Source organism: Triticum dicoccoides, chromosome 1B, assembly GCF_002162155.2.
Source record: "Triticum dicoccoides isolate Atlit2015 ecotype Zavitan chromosome 1B, WEW_v2.0, whole genome shotgun sequence".
In the NCBI taxonomy this organism is placed as follows: domain Eukaryota; kingdom Viridiplantae; phylum Streptophyta; class Magnoliopsida; order Poales; family Poaceae; genus Triticum; species Triticum dicoccoides.
In genome coordinates this window covers 274,674,485-274,698,563 of record NC_041381.1, presented here as the reverse complement: position 1 = coordinate 274,698,563, position 24,079 = coordinate 274,674,485, and positions in this window count along the sequence as shown.

Genomic DNA, 24,079 nt, shown 5'->3' with positions numbered 1-24,079 from the left:
CCTCGTGCCCTGCGGCTTCCTCATCTTCCTCAACGTCTTTGCCTTCCTCCTCGCCGTCGGTGCCGAGCAGCAACGCAGCACCGTACGCCCCCCTACACCGCCACCCCCGTGACCCCGCGCCCCGAGCCGGAGGAGGAGGACCAGGAGGAGGACTAGGAGGAGGAGGAGATGACCGCCGCCGTCCGTGCGCTGCTCTGCCAGGCCACGCGACGCCGCTGCCCCCGCGCTCAGCCAAGCCACGCGACGCCGACGTCCGCCCTCGACTGCAGGTGAGCCCCTCCCCTCCACTTCCTTCTTCTTCTTGTGGCTTAGCTGGGAGGTATTAGGGTTCCATGGGAGATAGATAGGGACTTCTTTTGTTGTTGGATCATCTCCGTGTACTTGCTAAAAGAGGCAAACGAAGCAGCCTGCTGTGCACTCATTTGCTGCAAGTTGAAGAAAATTAATCCTGACACTTTAGAAGGGGAGATTAACTCAAAGAAAATGTGTGCTGATTAGTGGGAAAGCCATGCAAGATTTAAGTTTGTTTGAGCGTCTGTATCCATGGATGACAAACCTTTTTCATTGTGCAATGCGAATGCAGGACCGGTGCCGGAGTCTGAGTTGAGCGCTTTCTGCGAAGGTTTCGGAGAGCCCGATTGCCTGTTTGGGTGTTCTTCAAGGTTGAGCTCAGGTGAGAACGTTGAAACGAATGAATTTATGCAGTTGCTGTGCATGTCCAACTGCACTTGGGTGAATTCAGTAATGCTATGAGTACAACTTCGATCATGATTACTGCTATTTTGAAGTGAGAATGCATCATAGGTCTCAACTAGCTTGTTCCGATGGATGCAAAGATCATGTCCTGCTGCATAATGTGATTGGGTAGCACTAGGGATAGTTTTGCAATAATGCTATGTAATTATCGTATGTCTTGAATCTAAACACTAAAAAGTGTCACCCATTCAACAGTCCAATGATTCGACACTTTCTATTAAATCGAGTGCTCAGGTTCATATCCTAAGTTCATATCCTAAGTCCTAACCTAGTGGCTTAGCTGGTCAGTTTAAGTTGTTACGCTAGTTGTTATGCATTTGTTAGTGTTTTGATGTTCCTTGCAGTTAACAGTACAATTCTGTAGAACTTGTAGTAGTAAGCAAGCAAGGAAGGACCGCACTAGTAAGTTCATGTATGTTTGTGCAGTTGCTTTCTTGTCTACATAAGAGGCTTGATTTTATCGAATGGCTTGTGATCAATGCGAGCTGAGGTTTGAGCTAGCAAGGATTGTTGGCATTATGGTTTATGAATTTCACTTGGTTGGCTACAATTCTGTAGCACTAGTAAATTCATGTTTGTTTGTGCAGTTTTTTCTTGTCTAAAGAAGAGTTTTTATTTGATCAAATGACACAGGAAAGGGAAATTTACTTGTCGACCCCATGGTTGGTTTGTAGGAACTTGCAGTTTGCCTCTAAATATATCGAGTAGCTACCTAGGCCAACCTGAAATAGTGTGAAATATGCATTTCGCATTCGATCGGAGTATAACTCTGAATGTTGATCATGCACTTGGTGGGTGTTTTGCCTCATAGCCAGGTTGAGTCACTAAACTGAAAGTTGGGTCGGCAAATTTGTTTCTTTGGTTTGTTCTTTTCCTCCATATCTTTGGTTAAGACAAGTGATGTGTGAAGTGTGAATAGCATAGCTGCACGGAGACAGAGTAGTACTTGTGTTTTGTGTGAATAGTGTAACCTCAAGAAAGAATTTGTAAACATAATAGAAGTGGAGTAGTCTTGTACATTTAAATTATCTGAACGACATGATGTTATTTCACAAAAGAAGTTAGCTTTACATTTAAAAATTATAATTTCCAATTGGTCCTCTTTATTTATATGTAAATAAAAATGTGGGAGTCAATATTAGAAATACACTTACCAAATATGTTTCTCTGCGAAGAATTATCACCAAGATTCAATACTCTCGTCTACGAACAGAAAAAGAAAACCATAGAAACTAAATTCAAGTCTGCAAAATAACACAAAGCATCATTGACAGTTTAATAATATAAGTACCATTTTTTTTGCACACCATGTGAATTAGTACCATGTTAATTTATTCCAAGGGGCCATAATTCCCTTTCCACCAAAGCACCACCACATGCTCTCTTGTCTCACCCACAACAGCCCCAATTTACTAGCAATATATCTCTTGCATGCTAGAGTGCTAGTGCTAGCTTAGCTTAGGTCCCTCCCTTCTACTACTACTCCACCTAATAACTTGTCTGTATTATATCACTTTGTACCGACGTGTGTGTGTGTGTTGTACTATATTCATCTTCCTCTCAAATAGTACGTACAACACTAGTGGCTGTCTTATTGCCAGTGACAGTCTATCAAGTTAATTAACCCCAATACAATTGAAGCGAGCATAATCCCCTAGCCGCGGTACTGAATATTTTTGTTTCTGTTTCTTTGAACATTTCACTGTCAATCTTGTTTGCATTACCACAAAAGTGATATAGCTATTGTAGTGATATTTCTGTTTCTTTAATTACCACAAAAGTGACACTTGTTTCAGTAATCTCCAACCATATTTTGTTAATGCACTGAGATTGTCTCTGCATCACCACAAAAGTGAAGATACAAAGCCAGATTGCAGTAACTTAAATTGGAACTTTACTGTTTTGGAATTTCCAGTAGCTTAACATTATTGTTATGTGCTTTGCTAAACTATTGATGATTTTTTGTTGGGTGACCTATTGGATCTGGAATGGAAGCTCACATAAGTTGAGATGATTTTTGTCCATATGAAAGCAGAGGACCATATGGTCTGTGGCCTTTTCATCCATATGAAAGTAGAGGCACATTGTGGTGCTAGTTTGCTAGGTTTTGTCTCCGACCTTCGTGTCGTGATGATTTTGCAGGTACCCCGAGAGGCCCTTGAGTTTACCGGAATGTTGATTAACTTCCGTCCTGGCAAATTCGGGTACTCCATATGTCCTATTTTCAGCAAAGGTCATGCTGAAATTTTCCGTGAATTTTAGCATGACTTTGCTAAAAATCGGACATATGGGGTACTTGCTACTAATGCATGGGTCAGGGTATCTTAGTACTTAATTAAGTAGGATCAACTGCCCCTTTATTCTTGCTGCATTAAACCATAGGTGGCAATAGAGCCAAGTGATTAGGCCCAACTTAGAGTCGACAAACCCTAAATGATGAAACCTTGGCTTTTATAGGGTGCCTCGGTGTCGATGAGAACCTAAATGATGTACGCTTAGGCTTTTAGGGTGCCTCGGCGCCGACAAACCCTAAATGATAAAAGCTTAGCTTTTAGGATGCCTCGGTGTCGACAAACCCTAAATGATGAGACCATGATCTTGTTCCTTGACAATAACCAACTTTTTGACCAAACTTTTTTCCTATTTAGAGCAAAACATGGCCAACAACGATGAGGCCGGCGGTTCGGGCGGCAAGCAATTCTGGGAGCTCCCAGGAGATGGAGGAAGAACCTCACCGCTATGAGGATGCCGCAGAAGACACCGATCCTAACTACACAACCCCTAGTGGCGTCGGGGATGACACCACTGATGGTGCCCCGAGGATGCCACGATTGATGATGGCGACGCACGCACAGATGGCAGCCAACCGTAGAGGCAATGGAAGGACCGGCGCCCGAGTGTGCTCGGCACTGTCAAGGAGGAATTTACTAAAGTGAACTCCGACGGGCATCCGACGGTGCCCAAAGAAGTAGTCAAGGGGTACTTGGTTCAGCTCGGGTGCATTCTCCGGAGCACCGTCTCGATCAATAGCGAGAACCTAAGGCATAAGGACCGAGGGAATTTGCGCAGCCTCCTCTTCACGAAGCTGCACGAACGATACAAGTTCCCCGCTGAATTTGCAAACACACGCCTCTCAGGGAACAAAGTGAACAGTGCCGCCCTCACGAGGATGAGCACGGCCATGTCTACTTGGAGAAGCACGATGAAGGCAATGATTGAAAAAGGTGATTATGAGAAGATCAAGGCGAAATATCCTTTGATCAGCGGAGATGACTACAAGGAGTTCAAGATCAAGTGTGAGAGCAGCGCAACCTTCGAATCAAGTCAGTGGGGGAAAGAAATGCGGCAGTTGAACTTAGGGGTCCACCAACTCGGTCCCAGCGGTTACAGAGTGGAGGAGCCTATATGGGACAAGGAGGACGTGGAGCGTGCCGAGCAAGGCCTACCGCCCCGCTTCGAGAAATACTGTGACAAGCAGACCAGGAACTTTCTCAGGGCCTGGTACAAGGAGGACCCGGTAACAAAGGAGCTTACCACAGATCCGAAGACCAGGGCACTTGAGCTTGTTCTGGTAAGGAATACACCCCCGCATAATTAGCTCCATATGGTTGCATTCTAATTAATCCCCAATGTTTCTAAATGGTTCACGGTCCTTCTGCAGGACACTGAAAGCAGTAGCGCAGGGTCGTCTCAGAGCTCCCCTTTCGACACCCCTTTAAATAGGGCATTGAACGTAATGAAAAACAAGGATAAGCTCAGTAAGCCGACGTCAGCTGGTCGTGTGGCCGGCAAAGGCTTGTCCACAAAATGGTCTTCATACTATACCGCTGGTGGGCGAAAGGAGAAAAATACCATCTCGGAAAGCCAGTCGTGCGAGGCTGAAGCACTCAAGGCACAAGTGGCGCAGATTCTAGAGATTGTCCAAGAGCAAGTGCAACAACAACTGGGAATGACGCTCACCGCCATGGTGCCTATGTTGATTCATGGGCCGACGATGTGGATTGCGGGCGGCCAACAGGGGCCTCCCCCGGTTCCCAGCTTCACGGCCAGCAACTCGCACAACGCGCAAGCGGCGCCATTGGTGTCTCCGGTGGAGGCGGTATTCGTGTCTCCGGCGTCGGCACGGGCATTGGAGCTTAATGCACCTGGGTGTACGCCGGCCGGCACCTCGCCAGCAAGCGGCCCCTCCGTCAGTTGCACGCCCGTCGTTGGCGGTGCCTCAACATTAGCCGAGCTCGACGGCATCACGGTAACTAAGCCTCTCGGCCGATGACTTCATCTCCTTGCCTTTGACTGGGCATCCCTGGCGCCCTACAAGTTTTCGCAGGGCGCCGCCGACGTACCTTGCACTCTCCTACACTTCGTGGGCGGCGAGTTGGTCGATGTCGCAAAGGGCAAAATCGTTCAACCGGGCAACCCCGTGTTCCACGGTATCCGATGCCACCCACCTTGTATAGGGTTGAACTCGTCCAGGTGCTGCCAGGCTGCAAAGAGGTGTTACCTCCAATTCGACCTGTTGGGGCCGATGAAGACGATGTGATGACCCTCAGCGCATGCGTAAGCTGGCCCCTGCTTTGGCCGAAGAGCCAGATTCGTTTGGGGGCGGGGGATACCACCCCACAGACAAGACCGCCAGTCGTGCCGGCGCCAAGCCATGGAAAGAACGCCGCAACGCTACCGGACATGCCGGACATCCCTATGGCACAGGATTCGGACATGCATATGGCAGAGGATCTGGACGATGACGACAACAACGATGGTACATTTACCAACGTCGATAAGTACTTTGCCGAACATGGGTACGCTAACGAGTTCTGCGGGCCTCTTTCTCAAGAACCCAACCAAGACGACCGCGATCTAGCTAGTATGGCAGAGAAACCCAATTGCAACAGGCATCGTCTGGTGTTCAGTTCTTAGGAGACGCCTCCAGCTGCCGTCTTCACCGAGCCTCGGATAGCTGAGGTGTGAAATATTATCAGCCCCAACACGCTCAAGAAGGCGGTCTATGAGCAGAACTCGGTCCCATTACAGCAGATCAAGAAGAAGGGACGGAAACGAAAGACTAACAAGGGCGCCGGTGCGAGCCAGCCGGCACCGAGTGCGATCCGTGCTCAGGACGGGCCACCTTCACCTAAGGATATCTCGAGGAGGGTGCATGTGGCGGGTAGGGCGATGCTACCGACAAATATGCTCAATGCTACAACCGGTGCTATGCGGAGTCTGCATGACAGTTGGAGAAGCGGCGTCTCTCCCAGAATGATGTGGCATACCCGGTTTTCATGGCCAAGGTGCCAGAGGGAAAGGGCTTTGTGGATGGCGCCATCGGGGGTATTGTCCTGCGGTTTGATGACATCTTTGCTATGTTTAACCTTCATCCGCTGCACTACACCTTCGTTCAGCTATTTTCGCTGAGTATGGAGATGCGGATCATTCGAGACAAGACCCCGGACATCGGGATAGTCGACCCCTTCTACATGCATGCCAAGATCTTGGGCAGCGCTGGGGACCAGCAAGTCACGATTTCACACCTCGAAGGCGTCATTCTGGCAAACCCAGATAAGGATAACTTCCTCGTGCCTTACTTTCCCGAGTAAGTCATCCCCTCACCGCCCCGTAACATATGATTTCTCAGATTTCGATCGTTCTTTTTTTTCTAACATTCCGTGTTCTGTGCAGTGACACACATTGCACACTCATCCTCTTAAGCCCGAGATATTCCATGGCCATATATTTCGACCCGGACCGTGACTCGAAGATAGACTACACAAATATCAAGAAAGTTCTTGATGATGCTCTCCCCGACTATGCCAAATCTGGAGGCACCTTTAAGAGGATAGTTCGTAGGTACGACAGGCATGTGTTCACCCACAATACAATGTTCCCCTGTGTCAAGCAGCCGCCTGGCGGTCAGAAGGATGCCTACTACGCCCTCCATCACATGCGGGCAATCGTACGAGACCATAATCACCTTCTGCTACCAAATAATGTCAAAGATTGGACCGCAAGCTTGGCGGCAATCCAGGATGCGGACCTCAGACAAGAATTCTTTCGCATCCAGTCGGAGTTTGCAGAAATCATCCATCAAGATGTCCTTCATACCTCGGGGCAGTTCTACCTTAGATATCAATCGTCCAACAGTGAGATAGACACAACGCTACAAATGCAGGCTGACAACGCACGCGACTTCATGACTATCACGAAAGACGGCGACTTCATCCATGCTCCGGTCCCATGAGTCGAGTCGAAAGTAGTGATGCTATGTGTAGTTCTGAAACATTGATTAGCTCGTGTTGTAATTACACTTTAATGAACTTGTATGTCTCTTTGGTTTGGACAGTCGTTCAACTTAGATGTAATCGACACTATTTATTAGTAGGACCATGAATCGTGTTACTAATGTCTTGCTTTTCTCTTCCGATCCTTTTGTTGCATACTTATATATTGCTTATGTATTGTCTGTTGTTTGGCTTGTGCATAGAGATGCCGTCGTATGTCGTGTACAAGGGGAATGTTCCCGGAGTCTACGACGACTGGGAGGAGTGTCGGAGACAGGTTCACCGTTTCAGCGGTAACAGTTACAAAGGGTACACCACTAGGGCGGAGGCGGAATCTAGATACGCCCGCTATCTAGCGGGAGAGAGGAGGGAGCATTGGAGGAACCAGATGAAGACCAGTTTCATCGCGATGATGCTCATCGTGATGACCGCAGCTCTCTTCTATGTGATGGTAGTTTAGATGATCGATATCGACTTGTAATGCGAAGACAAACTCGCTACTCGCGGTCTCGAGACTTGTAATGTTCTATCTTTGTTTGGTCTTTTGAATTCGGAGACTAATATGATGAATTGTATTCGGAGACTAATCTTCTATTGTATTCAGTGAATCTGCTGTTGTTGTGTGGTGCTGTCTATATTCTGTCCAATAATACATTTTGTAACATGTGCAAAAATCAGAAAAGTAAAAAAAAACTAATATTCATAATAATGGCGCATCACCCCAAAGTGCGCCATTAGTATGCCAAAGGATACTAATGGCGCATCACCCCACAGTGCGCCATTAGTATGCCAAAGATTACTAATGGCGCATCACACCACAGTGCGCCATTAGTATGCCAAAGCACCTGGGTAAATATGACCCTCTGGGAGGCATACTAATGGCACACCGTGGGCTATACTAATGGCGCACCTGCGGTGCGCCATTAGTATACTAGATACTAATGGCGCACCTGATAGAGGCGAGGGTGTCCCGATCTTTCGATGAGATGATAACTATCGATTTGGTGGAGACGACTTTGACGATCCGACTACAAACGTGCACGACGTTGCGCCTTAGCAATCGCTAAACCAATCTCCTGAGGTTACTGACGATGTCAGAAGCACGGTCAGCCTGACCACGAAGGTCTATTCCTGCAAGCAATCGAAGAACGAGCAAGAATATGATAAAGCAATCTGAATATTGCAAATATATATGAGGTATTGATAATGGTGGGGATCCGTAAGCGGTCTTGGTCTGGTCGTTGGACACAAACGAAGTACACGAAGTTGCAATGGCTAACTTTTAACTAAACAAATCCCAAGGAAAAGCTACTAGATGGATCTACTTATATAGGAGCAAGGGGTGGCGGCCAAGGAGGTGGGAGGACGTCCCAAGGCAGCCTAAAACTAAATCTAGGTCGTACAAGGCCAATGGGCCCAAGTGGAGGTGATGTAACACCTTTGGACTTGTAGTTTGACTCGGATTCTGCTGCAGCATCAGATTGTTTCGTCCACAACTCAACGCTCCGGACGAATTTGAAGGTGCTTCCAATTGAGTTGGAAAGTGCACGAAATCTAGTTTCCAACAAAAAAAGAATCACCCAATTCGGAGTCCATATGAAAAACTTGTGTGCGTTTTGAGTCAGGTATGTCTGTGCAGTCCGAATCTGAATCCAGAACGTGAGAGACTTGGACTCTATCTTCTCTTGGGCCAAAAGTGACGTGAGAGAACTTTTTGGACAGCAAATAAACATCTCTTTCTTCCTTATCTTCATATGTGGATTGTACAAATGTCCCATACACCTGCAATTAGACAAAACACAAAAGTGTGTGAAGTATTTTTGTTCTGGATAACATAAATAGATTATTGAATAGTTTGCACTAGAAATCACCTGACAAATATGCATATATGCAATATTTTTGGTCATATCCAAGGTAGTCATGTCCTCATCATCCTCCCCTTCTTGAAAATAAAGCCGTCCTCGGCGTTGCTTAATCTGAAATGTGGCTAACAAAAGAGACAAGGTGTACATGTTGTATATGTATATGTCATACATTTTTACTTTCCTTGATTTTTGCATATATGACACATGAATAGATGAGTAATTTGCATAGTTCATAAAATCTAAAGCCAAAAAATTAGCACAAGAAGTAGAAGGCATGAAAATATTGCAACTCAGTTTGCACATATAAGTGAAGCTCTTATTCATTTCAAAAGATTGACAATGTTCATCATTAAACCATCCCAACATTGGTGAATAAACCTTACTTGCATCAAATTTACATGCTACAACATGCTTAAATAAGCAAACATGCAATAAGTCATTCAACACAGAATCATCACCAAGATTAGAGGTCATATCAAAATGATTAAACATTGGTTCTTTTGCATCAATAGTTAATTCAATGGGTGCACTCAAAATTGTTGGTATTTCAGTTGTTTGATCACATGGCAAAGTCAAATTATCAACGTAGTCCTCTAAAATAGGTGGTGTGATCAAAGTAGTGGGTAGCTCATCAGATGGTGCATTCAAATTGACAAGGAATTTATCATTCTCATGTAGAGATGGAAGATCAGTACCTTTGTCATTACCTCTTATGATCAACTCAGATGATGTAGCCACTCTCGGGGGCGATGTGTCACATGGTGGAGGTGATGTAGTCCTGACAACAACGGATGTGGTTGTCATAGTATGCCTAGTAGTTGAAGGAACAATCATATCAACTCTTGGAATGTGCACCGTGCGCTTGTTCTCCTCGTGGCCAACACGTCGTTTTATTTCCTGTTCAGCTTTGCAAGCAAGATGAAACAAATGGTCCATAGGATAACACTCTTCATGAATTAGTATCTCTTGAATATCACGGTTTAATCCTCCCCAAAATCTATCCATAAAATCATCTTCACTTTCTTCTAAAGAGGAATGCAACAAGGTAGTTTGTAAATCATCATAATATTTTGTTACAGTTTCACTACCTTGTTTTAAGTGTTGCAACTTCTTAATCATGTCACGAGTATAATAAGCAGGGACGAATGTATGTTGCATGGCAAGTTGCAAATCATCCCAAGTAGTAGGTATATAATCAGGGTGTAACCGACAATATTCACTCCACCAAACCAAAGCATAACCAGTGAAAGAACCAACCGCAACCTTAACCTTTTTATGTTCATCGAAATTATGGGAAGCAAATATATTTTTTATGTCGAACTCCCATTCAATATATAAAGCAGGTTTAAAACGGCCATTAAATGGTGGTATAGATACATTAACCTGATCATGTGCATTTGGATGTTTGTGCACCTCTCGTGACGGTTGTGGTATTTGCAAAGGTGGTGGCACGTCTCCCGCGATCGACAAAGCCCATGAATTGACTCTGGATCCTGTCATGATTAGTAGAACAAGAAACAAAACCCAAAAATAATGTTCCTATAACTACTAGGATGTGGTGGTAAAACGCTCACAGTAAAGCAAATATCAATGTCTTACAAGTTCTTACCATGCAGCAGGCGGTGATCGGCAACCAGCGGTGTCAAGTAACTCCGAATATTGAGTAAAGTGATTGCCAGGGGAGCGTACGTATACACGGGGTAGAAATATGTGGAGCTGGATTGGCTATATATGGTAGCAAAAGATTAGCAATAATCAATTCAAAGATGCAATGTTGAATAAACGCTCAACGACGGTACTGTGCTGGTCCTAGGCTAGACCGGACTAGAGACGCGAGCCTAGAACACTAATGAGGTCACGGCGTAGCACAACTAGCATCAATGAAGGATACTAAGTAGCTCTTGACAGCAAGATATAAGTGAAGATCACAACGGCAGTGAAGATAATGATGAAAAACAACTGCCAAGCAGGATATACAACAACTCTCTCTCCAACTTTCCTCTTGAAAAGTTTGAGACAATTTTCTGATAAATTCTTTCAAAGAATGCTACTAACTCAAGCTTTCCAATGCAAAAAGAATCACTCAATTCCGAGTTGATATGAGGAGTCAAAGAATTCTAAAACTGGCCTGAAAAATTGGAACAAGCTGTGTTCACGAACTTCGGAGGGCAAAAAGACCTATTTAGAAGCCGATTTTGAGGTGTCAAATATTGAACTAGCTTCTGCAACTATTTAGATGCGGCTCGTCGCTATCTTCAATTTGACTACTCACGGAGCCAAAACTGACTTCGTATGAGGAAGATACACCTGTTTTACTGAACAGTGCGCAAAACAGATTCCAATCCGAATTCAGGTACGAGATTGATTCTAGATAGATCCAATTTTTTTTTTCTTCTCTCTTTTTTTTTCTTTTTTTTTCTTCTCCCTCTTTCTTTTTTTTTCTTTCCTTTTTTCTCTTTTTTTTTCTTTATCTTCTTTTTCTCCCTCTTTCCAAGACAAACTAGATAAGATGCAGATTCGATCAGGCGAAGATGTGAGTGACCTCAACTATGATTATGACAATAAACAGTGCGTAGCACGTGGTGGAAATTGGTGGATTGGATGGTGGACAGCGGATGGGATAATGATGCAGCGGCTGCGTGACTAATGTGAACAGAACTCGAAACTCTAAAGGAACTAGACACTAAGACCAGCAACTCGACACGACGATGCAACCGATAATTCAACTATGCAAGCAATGAAAAGAAAATTGCAAAGGCTCAGACTGGCTTGGACCAAGGATGAATAGATCTAACTCTTTTTTGTGGCTTTTTCTTGGACAATAGGTAAGAAAATAAATCTAATCTAGGAAAACTGGAAATTCTCACCGAGCAACCTGAAAACTGATACCACTTGATAGAGGCGAGGGTGTCCCGATCTTTCGATGAGATGATAACTATCGATTTGGTGGAGACGACTTTGACGATCCGACTACAAACGTGCACGACGTTGCGCCTTAGCAATCGCTAAACCAATCTCCTGAGGTTACTGACGATGTCAGAAGCACGGTCAGCCTGACCACGAAGGTCTATTCCTGCAAGCAATCGAAGAACGAGCAAGAATATGATAAAGCAATCTGAATATTGCAAATATATATGAGGTATTGATAATGGTGGGGATCCGTAAGAGGTCTTGGTCTGGTCGTTGGACACAAACGAAGTACACGAAGTTGCAATGGCTAACTTTTAACTAAACAAATCCCAAGGAAAAGCTACTAGATGGATCTACTTATATAGGAGCAAGGGGTGGCGGCCAAGGAGGTGGGAGGACGTCCCAAGGCAGCCTAAAACTAAATCTAGGTCGTACAAGGCCAATGGGCCCAAGTGGAGGTGATGTAACACCTTTGGACTTGTAGTTTGACTCGGATTCTGCTGCAGCATCAGATTGTTTCGTCCACAACTCAACGCTCCGGACGAATTTGAAGGTGCTTCCAATTGGGTTGGAAAGTGCACGAAATCTAGTTTCCAACAAAAAAAGAATCACCCAATTCGGAGTCCATATGAAAAACTTGTGTGCGTTTTGAGTCAGGTATGTCTGTGCAGTCCGAATCTGAATCCAGAACGTGAGAGACTTGGACTCTATCTTCTCTTGGGCCAAAAGTGACGTGAGAGAACTTTTTGGACAGCAAATAAACATCTCTTTCTTCCTTATCTTCATATGTGGATTGTACAAATGTCCCATACACCTGCAATTAGACAAAACACAAAAGTGTGTGAAGTATTTTTGTTCTGGATAACATAAATAGATTATTGAATAGTTTGCACTAGAAATCACCTGACAAATATGCATATATGCAATATTTTTGGTCATATCCAAGGTAGTCATGTCCTCATCAGCACCACAGGTGCACCATTAGTAAAAAAATACTAGTGGCGTGGTACTAGTGGTGCACCAGTAGTGCGCCATTAGTAGGAAAAACTGGTGCGCCACTAGGAGGCCTTTTCCTATTAGTGATACTACTGTGCCATTAGGTGAATTTTTTGATGAACAACTTGCTAGGGTTAGAGAGAATGAAATTATTGAAGATGCTATTATTGATGATAGTGATGATGAAAGTTCTCCCCTTGATTATGAATTACCTGTTGTTCCTAGGGGTTATGTTATGAATGAGGAAGCTGCTAGAGCTATCTTTTCTTGCAAAGATAGATATGATCTTAAGAAGTTATTAGCTAAATGGAAGCAGCAATCTCTTAATGCTAGAATGAAACCTGACCCTACTTTTGCTACTTCACCTATCTATGTTATTGATAAGGATTATGAATTCTCTGTTGATCCTGAAATAATTACTTTGGTTGAATCTGATCCTTTTTATGGCCTTGAATCTGAAACTGTTGTGGCACATCTTACCAAGTTGAATGATATAGCCACCCTGTTTACTAATGATGAGAAGTCTCACTATTATTATATCCTTAAGATATTTCCGTTCTCATTAAAAGGTGATGCTAAGACTTGGTTCAATTCTCTTGATCCTGGTTGTGTGCGTAGTCCCCAGGATATGATTTATTACTTCTCTGCTAAATATTTCTCTGCTCATAAGAAACAAGCTGCCTTGTGGGAAATATATAATTTTGTGCAAATCAAAGAAGAGAGTCTCCCACAAGCTTGGGGGAGGCTTCTCCGATTACTTAATGCTTTGCCTGATCACCCTCTTAAGAAAAATGAAATACTTGATATCTTTTATAATGGACTAACCGATGCTTCCAAGGATTACTTGGATAGTTGTGCTGGTTGTGTTTTCAGGGAAAGAACAGTTGACCAAGCTGAATTACTATTGAATAATATGTTGAATAATGAAAATAATTGGACTCTTCCTGAGCCAATTCTTGAGGCAATTCCTGAATCAATTGAGCCAACTCCTGAGCCTATTCCTAAACCCACTCCTAAGAAGAGAGGTGTTCTATTTCTCAATCCTGAAGATATGCAAGAGGCAAAGAAATCAATGAAAGAAAAAGGTATTAAAGCTAAATATGTTAAGAATTTACCACCTATTAAAGAAATACATGGTCTTAATATACCGCCGGTTAAAGAAACACATTGTCTTGATAACTCGACACGGGTAGTCAAGGTAAATTCTCTCTATAGATATGATAAAGTTGAAATCCCGTCTACTAAATTTCACACCGCATGCTTAGATGAACTTGATGACTTTATGGCTACACAAGAAAGTTTTAATGCTTATGTTGGTAGAGAATTAAAGAATAATGCTTTCGAGATAGGACGCTTGAGTGATTATATGGCTAGAGTTAAAGGTGAACTTAAACTCAATAGCAAATATGCTTCTATGGTTACCACTCAAGCTAAGCAAGTACTTAAAGCTCAAAATGATTTGCTTGATGAATTGAATAATAAATATGACTTTGTTGTTAGAGTGGATACTAGAACTGGTAGAATGACTCAAGAACCTTTGTATCCTGAAGGCCACCCTAAGAGAATCGAGCAAGATTCTCAAAGAAATAATTTAGAGGCACCTAGTTCTTCCAAAAAGAAGAAAAAGAAAAACGATAGGACTTTGCATGCTTCTAGTGAACCTGTTGTGGACACACCTGAGAATCCCAATGATATTTCTATTTCTGATGCTGAAACACAATCAGGTGATGAACATGAACCTAGTGACAATGTTAATGATAATGTCCATGTTGATGCTCAACCTAGCAAAAATAATAAATGATGTAGAGATTGAACCTGTTGTTGATCTTGACAACCCATAATCAAAGAATCAACGTTATGATAAGAGAGATTTTGTTGCTAGGAAGCACGGTAGGGAAAGAGAACCATGTGTTCAGAAACCCATGCCCTTTCCTCCTAAACCATCCAAGACAAAGGATGATGAGGATTTGAGCTCTTTGCTGAAATGATTAGACCTATCTTCTTACGTATGCGCTTAACTGATATGCTTAAAGTAAATCCTTATGCTAAGTATATGAAGGATATCATTACAAATAAAAGGAAGATACCGGAAGCTGAAATTTCCACCATGCTTGCTAATTACACTTTTAAGGGTGGAATACCAAAGAATCTTGGAGACCGAGGGGTACCAACCATACCATGCTCCATTAAAAGAAACTATGTTAAAACTGCTCTATGTGATCTTGGAGGTGGTGTTAGTGTTATGCCTCTCTCTTTATATCGTATACTTGAATTGAATAAGTTGACACCTACTGAAATATCTTTGCAAATGGCTGACAAATCAACTGCCATACCAGTCGGTATTTGTGAGGATGTGCTTGTTGTGGTTGCAAATGTCACTATCTTAACGGACTTTGTTATTCTTGATATTCCAGAGGACGATAGTATGTCGATTATCCTTGGTAGACCCTTTTTGAATACTGCAGGGGCTGTTATTGATTGCAACAAAGGCAATGTCACTTTTCATGTTAATGGTAATGAGCATACGGTACACTTTCCGAGGAAAACAACCTCAAGTTCATAGCATCAATTCTATTCGAAAAAGTCCAACTATCATTAATGGAGGTTTTGAATTTCCTCTTCCTACTGTCAAGAAAAAGTATGATATTCTTATTGTTGGGGATGTTCATATCCCCATTAAGGTAACTAAGTGTTATTCGAAATTTCTCCGGTTCCATGTTATTCGGAATGAGTTTATTAACAAGACTTGATCAACCTTGTTAGTGGATTCATTTTGATGATCATGAGATGGATGAAACTAGAAGGCACAACCTTCTGTACCCTCTTTTTACTTTCTGTTATTTAGAATAAATAAAGCAAAAGTAGTATTATCTGTCTGTTTTTTGAATTATTCGTGCAATAAAAAATGTCTCGAAAATAAAAGTGCTCCAAATGCCCTGCAAATTTAGTATGATTTTTATGGAATATTTGAGGATTTTAGGCACTGAAAACACTGCAGGAGGGGCAAGCACCTGGCCACGAGGGTGGAGGGCGCGCCCACACCCCCTGGCTGCGCCCCCCTGTCTCATGGGCCCACAGTGGACCCCCTCCACTTATTCCTGCACCCACACACTCCATCTTTCTTCCCAAAAAAATCCCCATCCAGCTCAAGCATGAGTTCTAACTCATTTTGCTGCGATTTCGATCTCCTTGCTCAAAGCTCCATTCACAAAACTGCTTTGGGAGATTGTTGCTTGGTATGTGACTCCTCCATTGGTCCAATTAGTTTTTGTTCTAGTGCTTTATTCATTGCAAATTTTTGCTGCATAGGTGACCCTATTCTTGAGCTTGCATGTTAAATTTATGAGGTCCCAAGTAATTCTAATGCATGATATAGGCTCTAGGCACTTGTAGGAGTAGTTGCTACCAATCTTGTTTAGTTTTATTCACTTTCATTTTGAAGTTACTAAAATTTCAGAAATTTTTCAGAAAAAGAAATATGTCTAGGCGAATGAACTAAGGTGGTTCCTCAATAAAGAAAGGACCCAGGCTTGCTATGCGTGAGCAAGACGATGAACCACCGAGGGACGCAGAAGTATGAGCTTGTGAGTGGCCATCAGACGATTTTATGGTCAATGCAGGCATTAAGGATGAATTGGACGCATATGTGCTTAATGCCAATCTTGAGGACTTCTTACAAGATAAGTGTCCTCAGTACTATCAGTTGACTGATTCATTTGTGAGAAGGTTTAAATATAAATCTTTGCGTAATTCTCAGAGTGTCCTGTTTGATATTTATGATAAATCTTATACCATGGACTTAGAAGATTTTACAACTGCTTGAAAACTCCCGCAGTGGGGCAATGTTAATGATCCCCACAAATCTGAATATAAAGACTTTCTTGCTAGTATTACTGTGGGAGAATCTAGGGATATAACACAAGCTACCATAGGGAGCATTCATTTTCCTGCTATACATTATTTTGCTCTCTTTATTGGTAGACGCATTAACGGTAAACATGAAGCATGTCACATGTGTGTCCCTGATCTTTATGTCCTCAAGAGTGCTGTGTTAGGTAATAAAGATTATAACTTGGGGGCAATAGTTGCACGTAGGTTGCATAATAATGGTAGGGCTGGAGATTTATTTGGAGGAATTTATGCAACCCATGTGGCTAATTATCTTGGTATAGCCCCACGAGAAGGGCATATGGTGTTGCCTCCTGCTTATTTAGATTATGACGCGATGGTCAAACATCGTTTTCTTTTGAGGAATGAACAATTCCTCCAATATTGACTAATCTTTGACAGACATAGCTCTGTCCATGTTACTCTCCCTGCTCCTTTCCTTTTTGATTACCAGGCAAAACGAAGATATGTTGTCACCAGGGAGGAGGTAGCTAAACACAAGGGGAGAGCGGAGGCGGCTCGCCAACATGCCGCAGCTCAGGAGGCATTTGCTGCTGCATCTCAGTACGACCCCAGTTACAACTACGGATACCAGCCAGGCTACCCTTGGCCTTAGACCAACTTAGGCCAAAAGCCTAAGCTTGGGGGAGTACGTATTTCTCACTGACTTTACATTCATGTTCACACACTATTCTAGCCGTTGGTGCTCATACTCTTTCATTGTATTATCCATGTTAGTTTAATTTTCTTTTTCTAGCTTTCTTCTTGTGTGTTTGATAAACCTTAAGAAAACCAAAAAAATTAGTTAGTTTAATTTCCATGCTTGTAGTAGAAATTGAAATGAAACCTCAAAAAGATTTCTCGTTCTTCTTCTTGCTTGCTGGGAGCTTTCCCGTGTAAATAGTTTTATTTCTTTCCTTTGGGGGTCGAGAGTAGAAGACCATATTGAAAATGTTTAGTGGCTCTCATATGCATGATTGTTTATTTAACTTAGAGCCCATATCACTTTGTCTTCTCTCTTGAATTGAATGCGTGCAGATTCCAGCTTACTCCAATGCACGTGCACTATTATTATTATACACATCGTTCGGTCGTGCAAGTGAAAGGCAATAATGACGATATATGATGGACTGATTGAGATGAGAGAAGCTGGTATGAACTCGACCTCTCTTATTTTTGTAAATATGATGAGTTCATCGTTCCTGATTCAGCTTATTATGAAGTAAACATATTTGCAATGACATTTAGAGATTATAGTTGCTTGTGCCATGCTTAATTAGCTATGAGTTATAATGGTTTACCTTGCATGCCAACATGCTATTAAAATGATTGTGATGTGGTATGATGGGATGGTATCCTCCTTTGAATAATTGAGTGACTCGACTTGGCACATGTTCACGCATGTAGTTGAAACAAATCAACATATCCTTCATGATATTTATGTTCATGGTAGATTATATCCCACTCTTGCTTGTACTCGATGTGAATTAATTTTAATGCATGATCATGACTGTTGTCGCTCTCTCAGTTGGTCGCTTCCCAGTGTTTTGCTAGCCTTCACTTGTACTAAGCGGGAATACTGCTTGTGCATCCAAACTCCTTAAACCCCAAAGTTGTTCGATATGAGTCCACCATACCTTCCTATATGCGGTATCTACCTGCCATTCCAAGTAAATTTGTATGTGACAAACTCCAAACCTTCAAATGAAATTCTGTTTTGTATGCTCGAGCAGCTCATGTTTCAACTAGGGCTGCCTTTATCTTCCATGCTAGGTGGGTTATTCTCAAGAGGAGTGGACTCCGCTCGTCATTCACGAGAAAGGGCCGGTAACTGGGATGCCCAGTCCCATGATCCAAAAAGATCAAAGCAAATCAAAATAATTATACAAAACTCCCCCATGGCTGTTGTTAGTTGGAGGCACTCGTTGTTTCGAGCAAGCCATGGATTGATGCTTGTTGGAGGTGGGGGAGTATAAACCTTTACCATTCTGTTTGGGAACCGCCTATAATGCATGTAGTATGGAAGATATCGCCATCTCATAGTTGTTACGTTGACAGTGAAAGTATGCCGCTCAAAATGTTATTCATCTCTATTTTAAAATCTTGTTCTGGCACCTCTACAAATCACTGCTTCCCTCTGCGAAGGGCCTATCTATTTACTTTTATGTTGAGTCATCACCTTCTTATTAAAAAGCACCCGCTGGAGAGCACACTGTCATTTGCATTCATTATTATTGGTTTATATTGGGTATGACTTGAATGGATCTCTTTTACCATGAATTACAATGTTTAGTCAGTCCTTGATCTTTAAAGGTGCTCTGCATTTATGTTTTGCAGTCTCAGAAAGGGCTAGCGAGATACCATCTTGTTATATTATATTACGATTGTTTTGAGAAAGTGTTGTCATCCGAGTTTTATTATTATTGCTCGCTAGCTGATTATGCCATTGATATGAGTAACTGTGAGACATAAGTGTTATTGTGAATATGGTTAGTTCATAATACTTGCTGAAAACTTGAATGCTGGCTTTACATATTTACAACAACAAGAGCAAACAGAGTTTGGAAATTTTTTTCTTTATCACTTTCAGTTTATCAACTGAATTGCTTGAGGACAAGCAAAGGTTTAAGCTTGGGGGAGTTGATACGTCTCCAACGTATCTACTTTTCCAAACACTTTTGCCCTTGTTTTGGACTCTAACTTGCATAATTTGAATGAAACTAACCCAGACTGACGCTATTTTCAGCAGAACTGCCATGATGTTGTTTATTGTGCAAAAAACAAAAGTTCTCGGAATGACCTCAAAATCCAGGGAGATAAGTTTTGGAATATATAAAAAATACTAGCAAAAGAATCAAGGCCATGGGCCCACACCCTGTCCACAAGGGTGGGGGCGCGCCCTCCCCCTGGGTGCGCCCCCCTATCTCGTGGGCCCCCTGACGCTCCACCGACCTCAACTCCAACTCCATATATTCCGTTTCGCGGAGGAAAAAATCGGAGAGAAAGTTTCATCGCGTTTTACGATACGGAGCCGCCGCCAAGCTCTAATCTCTCTCGGGAGGGCTAATCTGGAGTCCGTTCGGGGCTCCGGAGAGGGGGATTCGTCGCCGTCATCATCATCAACCATCCTCCATCACCAATTTCATGATGCTCACCGCCGTGCGTGAGTAATTGCATCGTAGGCTTCCTGGACGGTGATGGGTTGGATAAGATTTACCATGTAATCAAGTTAGTTTTGTTAGGGTTTGATCCCTAGTATCCACTATGTTCTGAGATTGATGTTGCTATGACTTTGATATGCTTAATGCTTGTCACTAGGGCCCGAGTGCCATGATTTCAGATCTGAACCTATTATGTTTTCATGAATATATGTGAGTTGTTGATCCTATCTTGCAAGTCTATAGTCACCTATTATGTGTTATGATCCGACAACCCCGAAGTGACAATAATCGGGATACTTCTCGGTGATGACCATAGTTTGAGGAGTTCATGTATTCACTATGTGCTAATGCTTTGTTCCGGTTCTCTATTAAAAGGAGGCCTTAATATCACTTCGCTTCCACTAGGACCACGCAGCCACGGGAGGGTAGGAGAAAAGATGTCATGCAAGTTCTTTTCCATAAGCATGTATGACTATGTTCGGAATACATGCCTACATTACATTGATGAACTAGAGCTAGTTCTGTGTCACCCTATGTTATAGCTATTACATGAGGAATCGCATCCGACATAATTATCCATCACTGATCCAATGCCTACGAGCTTTTCACTTATTGTGCTTTGCTTATTTACTTTTCCATTGCTACTCTTACATCTACTACAAAACTATTATCTTTACTTTCGCCAGTGTTACCTTTGCTATCATACTATTTTGCTACTAAATACTTTGCTGCAGATACTAAGTTATCCAGGTGTGGTTGAATTGACAACTCAATAGCTAATACTTAAGAATATTCTTTGGCTCCCCTTGTGTCAAATCAATAAATTTGGGTTGAATACTCTACCCTTGAAAGTTGTTGCGATCCCCTACACTTGTGGGTTATCAGCAAGCCACCGCCGCCCTCGCTTAGAGCCGCCGCCGAGCCGCAAGTCGCCGCCGCCCGCGCCTCCGCCGTTGCTGCTACTGCATGCCGCCGCCGCTGCCGCCGCCCGCCCAGCCGAGCCGCCGCCGTCGAACCTCGTTGACCAAACCGGTAAAACCGCCGGTCTTTTCGGTTTTTTTGTTTATTAGATCAGATCGTTTTTTATTATAGTTTCCTAATTAACGAACGTTCACCCGATTAGTTCTATTAATGAACGAATTCGTTCGTTAGTCTTTGTTAGCGGACGTTCGTCCGATAGATTTTTCTTTTCCTGTTTATTTTCGGTCAGGGACCTATCCGTGAATAGTTTTATCGCAGATTAGCCCCTGGTCATCAAACTGCGTAACTTTTAGCTCGTTTGTCCAAATTAGATGAAACCAATGCCTAAATCTTTGTAATGATCCCCTATTTCCAGTTAAACAACTTGAACATGATTTTGATAATTTAAAATTTGAGTTTAGTTCAGATTAGTATTTGAGCTTGTTTTGTTCTTTTTTGAGTTTCGTAGCTCCGTTTGAGTTGATTCTTTTTGCATATCATAGCTAATCACATGTACCTACTGTTAAGATCTAATCCACATAAAAACAATGTTGTTAGAATTCATTTGCTGTTTAGTTTAATTGTTTCGTTGCTTTTGAGTTTTATTTGGATCTTTTCTGGTTTTCTTTTTGCATCGTTTGTTTGATTGCTTATGTATGCTATTGTTTGTCTACGCTAGATTTTCCGGAGTGCGAAGCTTGTTACTATGAATCTCTAGAGTTTTCCGATCGTCAGCAAGGCAAGTTACACTTTGATCACACTCTTCTATACCCAGTTTTTACTATGCATTAGTTTTGCCCTCAAATATTTGCATGAGTAGGATTGGGAACATGTGGTTTGGTTGTAGTACTTGAGGTAGGAACCTATTACCTTGATCACCCCGGGAATATACATTATGCTCATTTATTGCTTAGACATGCTCGTAGACAGGGATTGGATCATGATGTACATGGAAGTTGTGAGAGATAATAATTTTTGGATAACATTAAGGTGGCAACTTTAATACACATCTGGGTGGATTGCTTGGGGCACCTGGAGAAACCAGTGTTTGCCCATTTGGGAAATCCCAGAGTACCCATGTGATTTTTCCTCGGTTCGCCACCCAAGCTCAAAGGGATCATATGATATTTCATGACTAGAAACTTCCGTGTGCAGACACAAATCATGATGGGCTCTGGCATAGTTGAGTAAGTTGTGTGAGCTCTTGAAGAGGTGGACTTGCAGATGTAGGGGATAGTAGGTGACCGGTCTACCCAGAGTAGAGAGTTAATGCTTTAGAAAGACTATGCCTCGATCTTCCAATCATGGATGCAGTCGACTCTTGTGGGGAAAGTGTGCAACCTCTTCAGAGTGTATAAACTAATCATGGTTAGCCATGTCCCCGATTATGGACATCTTGATTATCTAGAAGTGGATATTATTGTTGATCTCATCACTCTTTAATTAATGAATTGGGTGTAATGATGGTACTTCATAAATGTTGGGATTTGAGTTGGACGAACCTTCTCAAGTATTGGTTTAACTTTGTAGTAAATAAAATGTATTCCTTTGTTGTAGGGAAAAATTAGCTTTATGCAAAACATTAAACTTAGAGCCTCCACCAGCCAAATATGCATGTAGATATAGTTTCTTGCATTCATTTCCTCTACAGTGTAACTCTACGAGCATATTCCATGTGCTGACCTACACGGCTGCAACGTCTGTTGTTGCAGACTTTTCCGACAAATAATAAGGTGCGATAGGTCGTTGTCATGCACTCAGCTATGCCGTTGGAGTTGATGGACTCATTTATGTTCGAAGCTTCCGTAGTTATTTAGTTTAGATGGCCTTCAGCCATATTATTTGTGTAATAAATACTCTTTATGAGGACCTTGATGTAATAAGTGTGTGATTGAACTCTGTTATCATTCCTCGAGTACTGTGTGTGTCAGCATACCGATCCAGGGATGACACTTAAGAACAGAGACTTCGTTCCATTGGGATCATGGTCGCTACAAGATCAAAGCCCTCATCAAGTCCTACAAGCGATCTTCCTCATCTTCGATCAGATGCTCAAGAGCACATCCTTCTGAGCTACCATCTCCGACAAGATCACATCGGCATCGACACCATCACCAACAAGAACGTGAAGGTCAAGAGCTTAACACCAACTACCGCTCAACGACTTCACCATCTCCCTTGGCATATTCACCAAGCGACTTCAAGGCATCTTCGCCTACGGACATACGACATCTTCGCCAATAAGCACCCTAATACTACGCTCAAGAGAAGCTCCCCAAGCTCAAGTCCGTGACTTCCATGAGCTACTACGACCTCGACACCAACCACGAGATTCCTTTCTATGGGACTCTAGAACCCGAGGAGTATCTCGATTGGGAGCGCTTGATGGACGACTACCTCAAGCTACATCAAGTCCCTTCCAAAGATCAAGTGAAGTGCGCCACAAGAAACTTCCTAGACTACGCCTCGACATGGTTGCTTCATACACCTTCGGAGAGCTACGACATGAGTTGGCCCAAGACGAAGAGAGCTATGCGGTGAGAGTTAGTGCCTCCAACCTACACAGAACAACTTCTACGCCAATTGGAGAACACCACCCAAGGGTCCAAGTCCATCGATGCGTACTTCAAGGAGATGAAGATTCCCTTGCGACGGGCCAGCATGGACGACCCCATTTCGATGAAGTTCCACTTAATGTTGGGATTGTACAACAACATCTCCAAGACTATCTTCCTCGAGAACTACGAGTCCCTTGATGACTACTACATTGGTGCTCTCTCGGCGGAACAAGAACTCATGAAGGCCAAGGTTTCTCCACCCCAAGCTCACTTCACGACGACCAAGCTCCATGAGAACGAGCATGAGGATAGCACCACCAAAATGTCCAAGCCCGATGAGCTCCAAGACGGCGCTCCCAAGTTCGACTCCACCACCATTCCTCCTTGTGGAATTGATGATGCCGAGTGTACTTTGACTCTTTTTCAAGACGGTGTGGCGACGAGTACAACTACGGAGACCCTCAAGGACCAAGCCTTGGAGGCGAGCAACAAGGTGGCGAGCAAGGATGATGCTTCCATCTTTGGAGGCGAGAGTGATGATGTTCCATCTTCGGCCTTCATCAACAGCGACGGTGATGAGATGATCGAGCATGGGATTTTCCCTTCGGTCATGGAGGAGAGTGATGATGTGCCATCTTCGGCCTTCATCCATGGCGATGAGAACGAGATGGTTGAGCATGGGATTTTCCCTTCGACCATGGTGACGTATG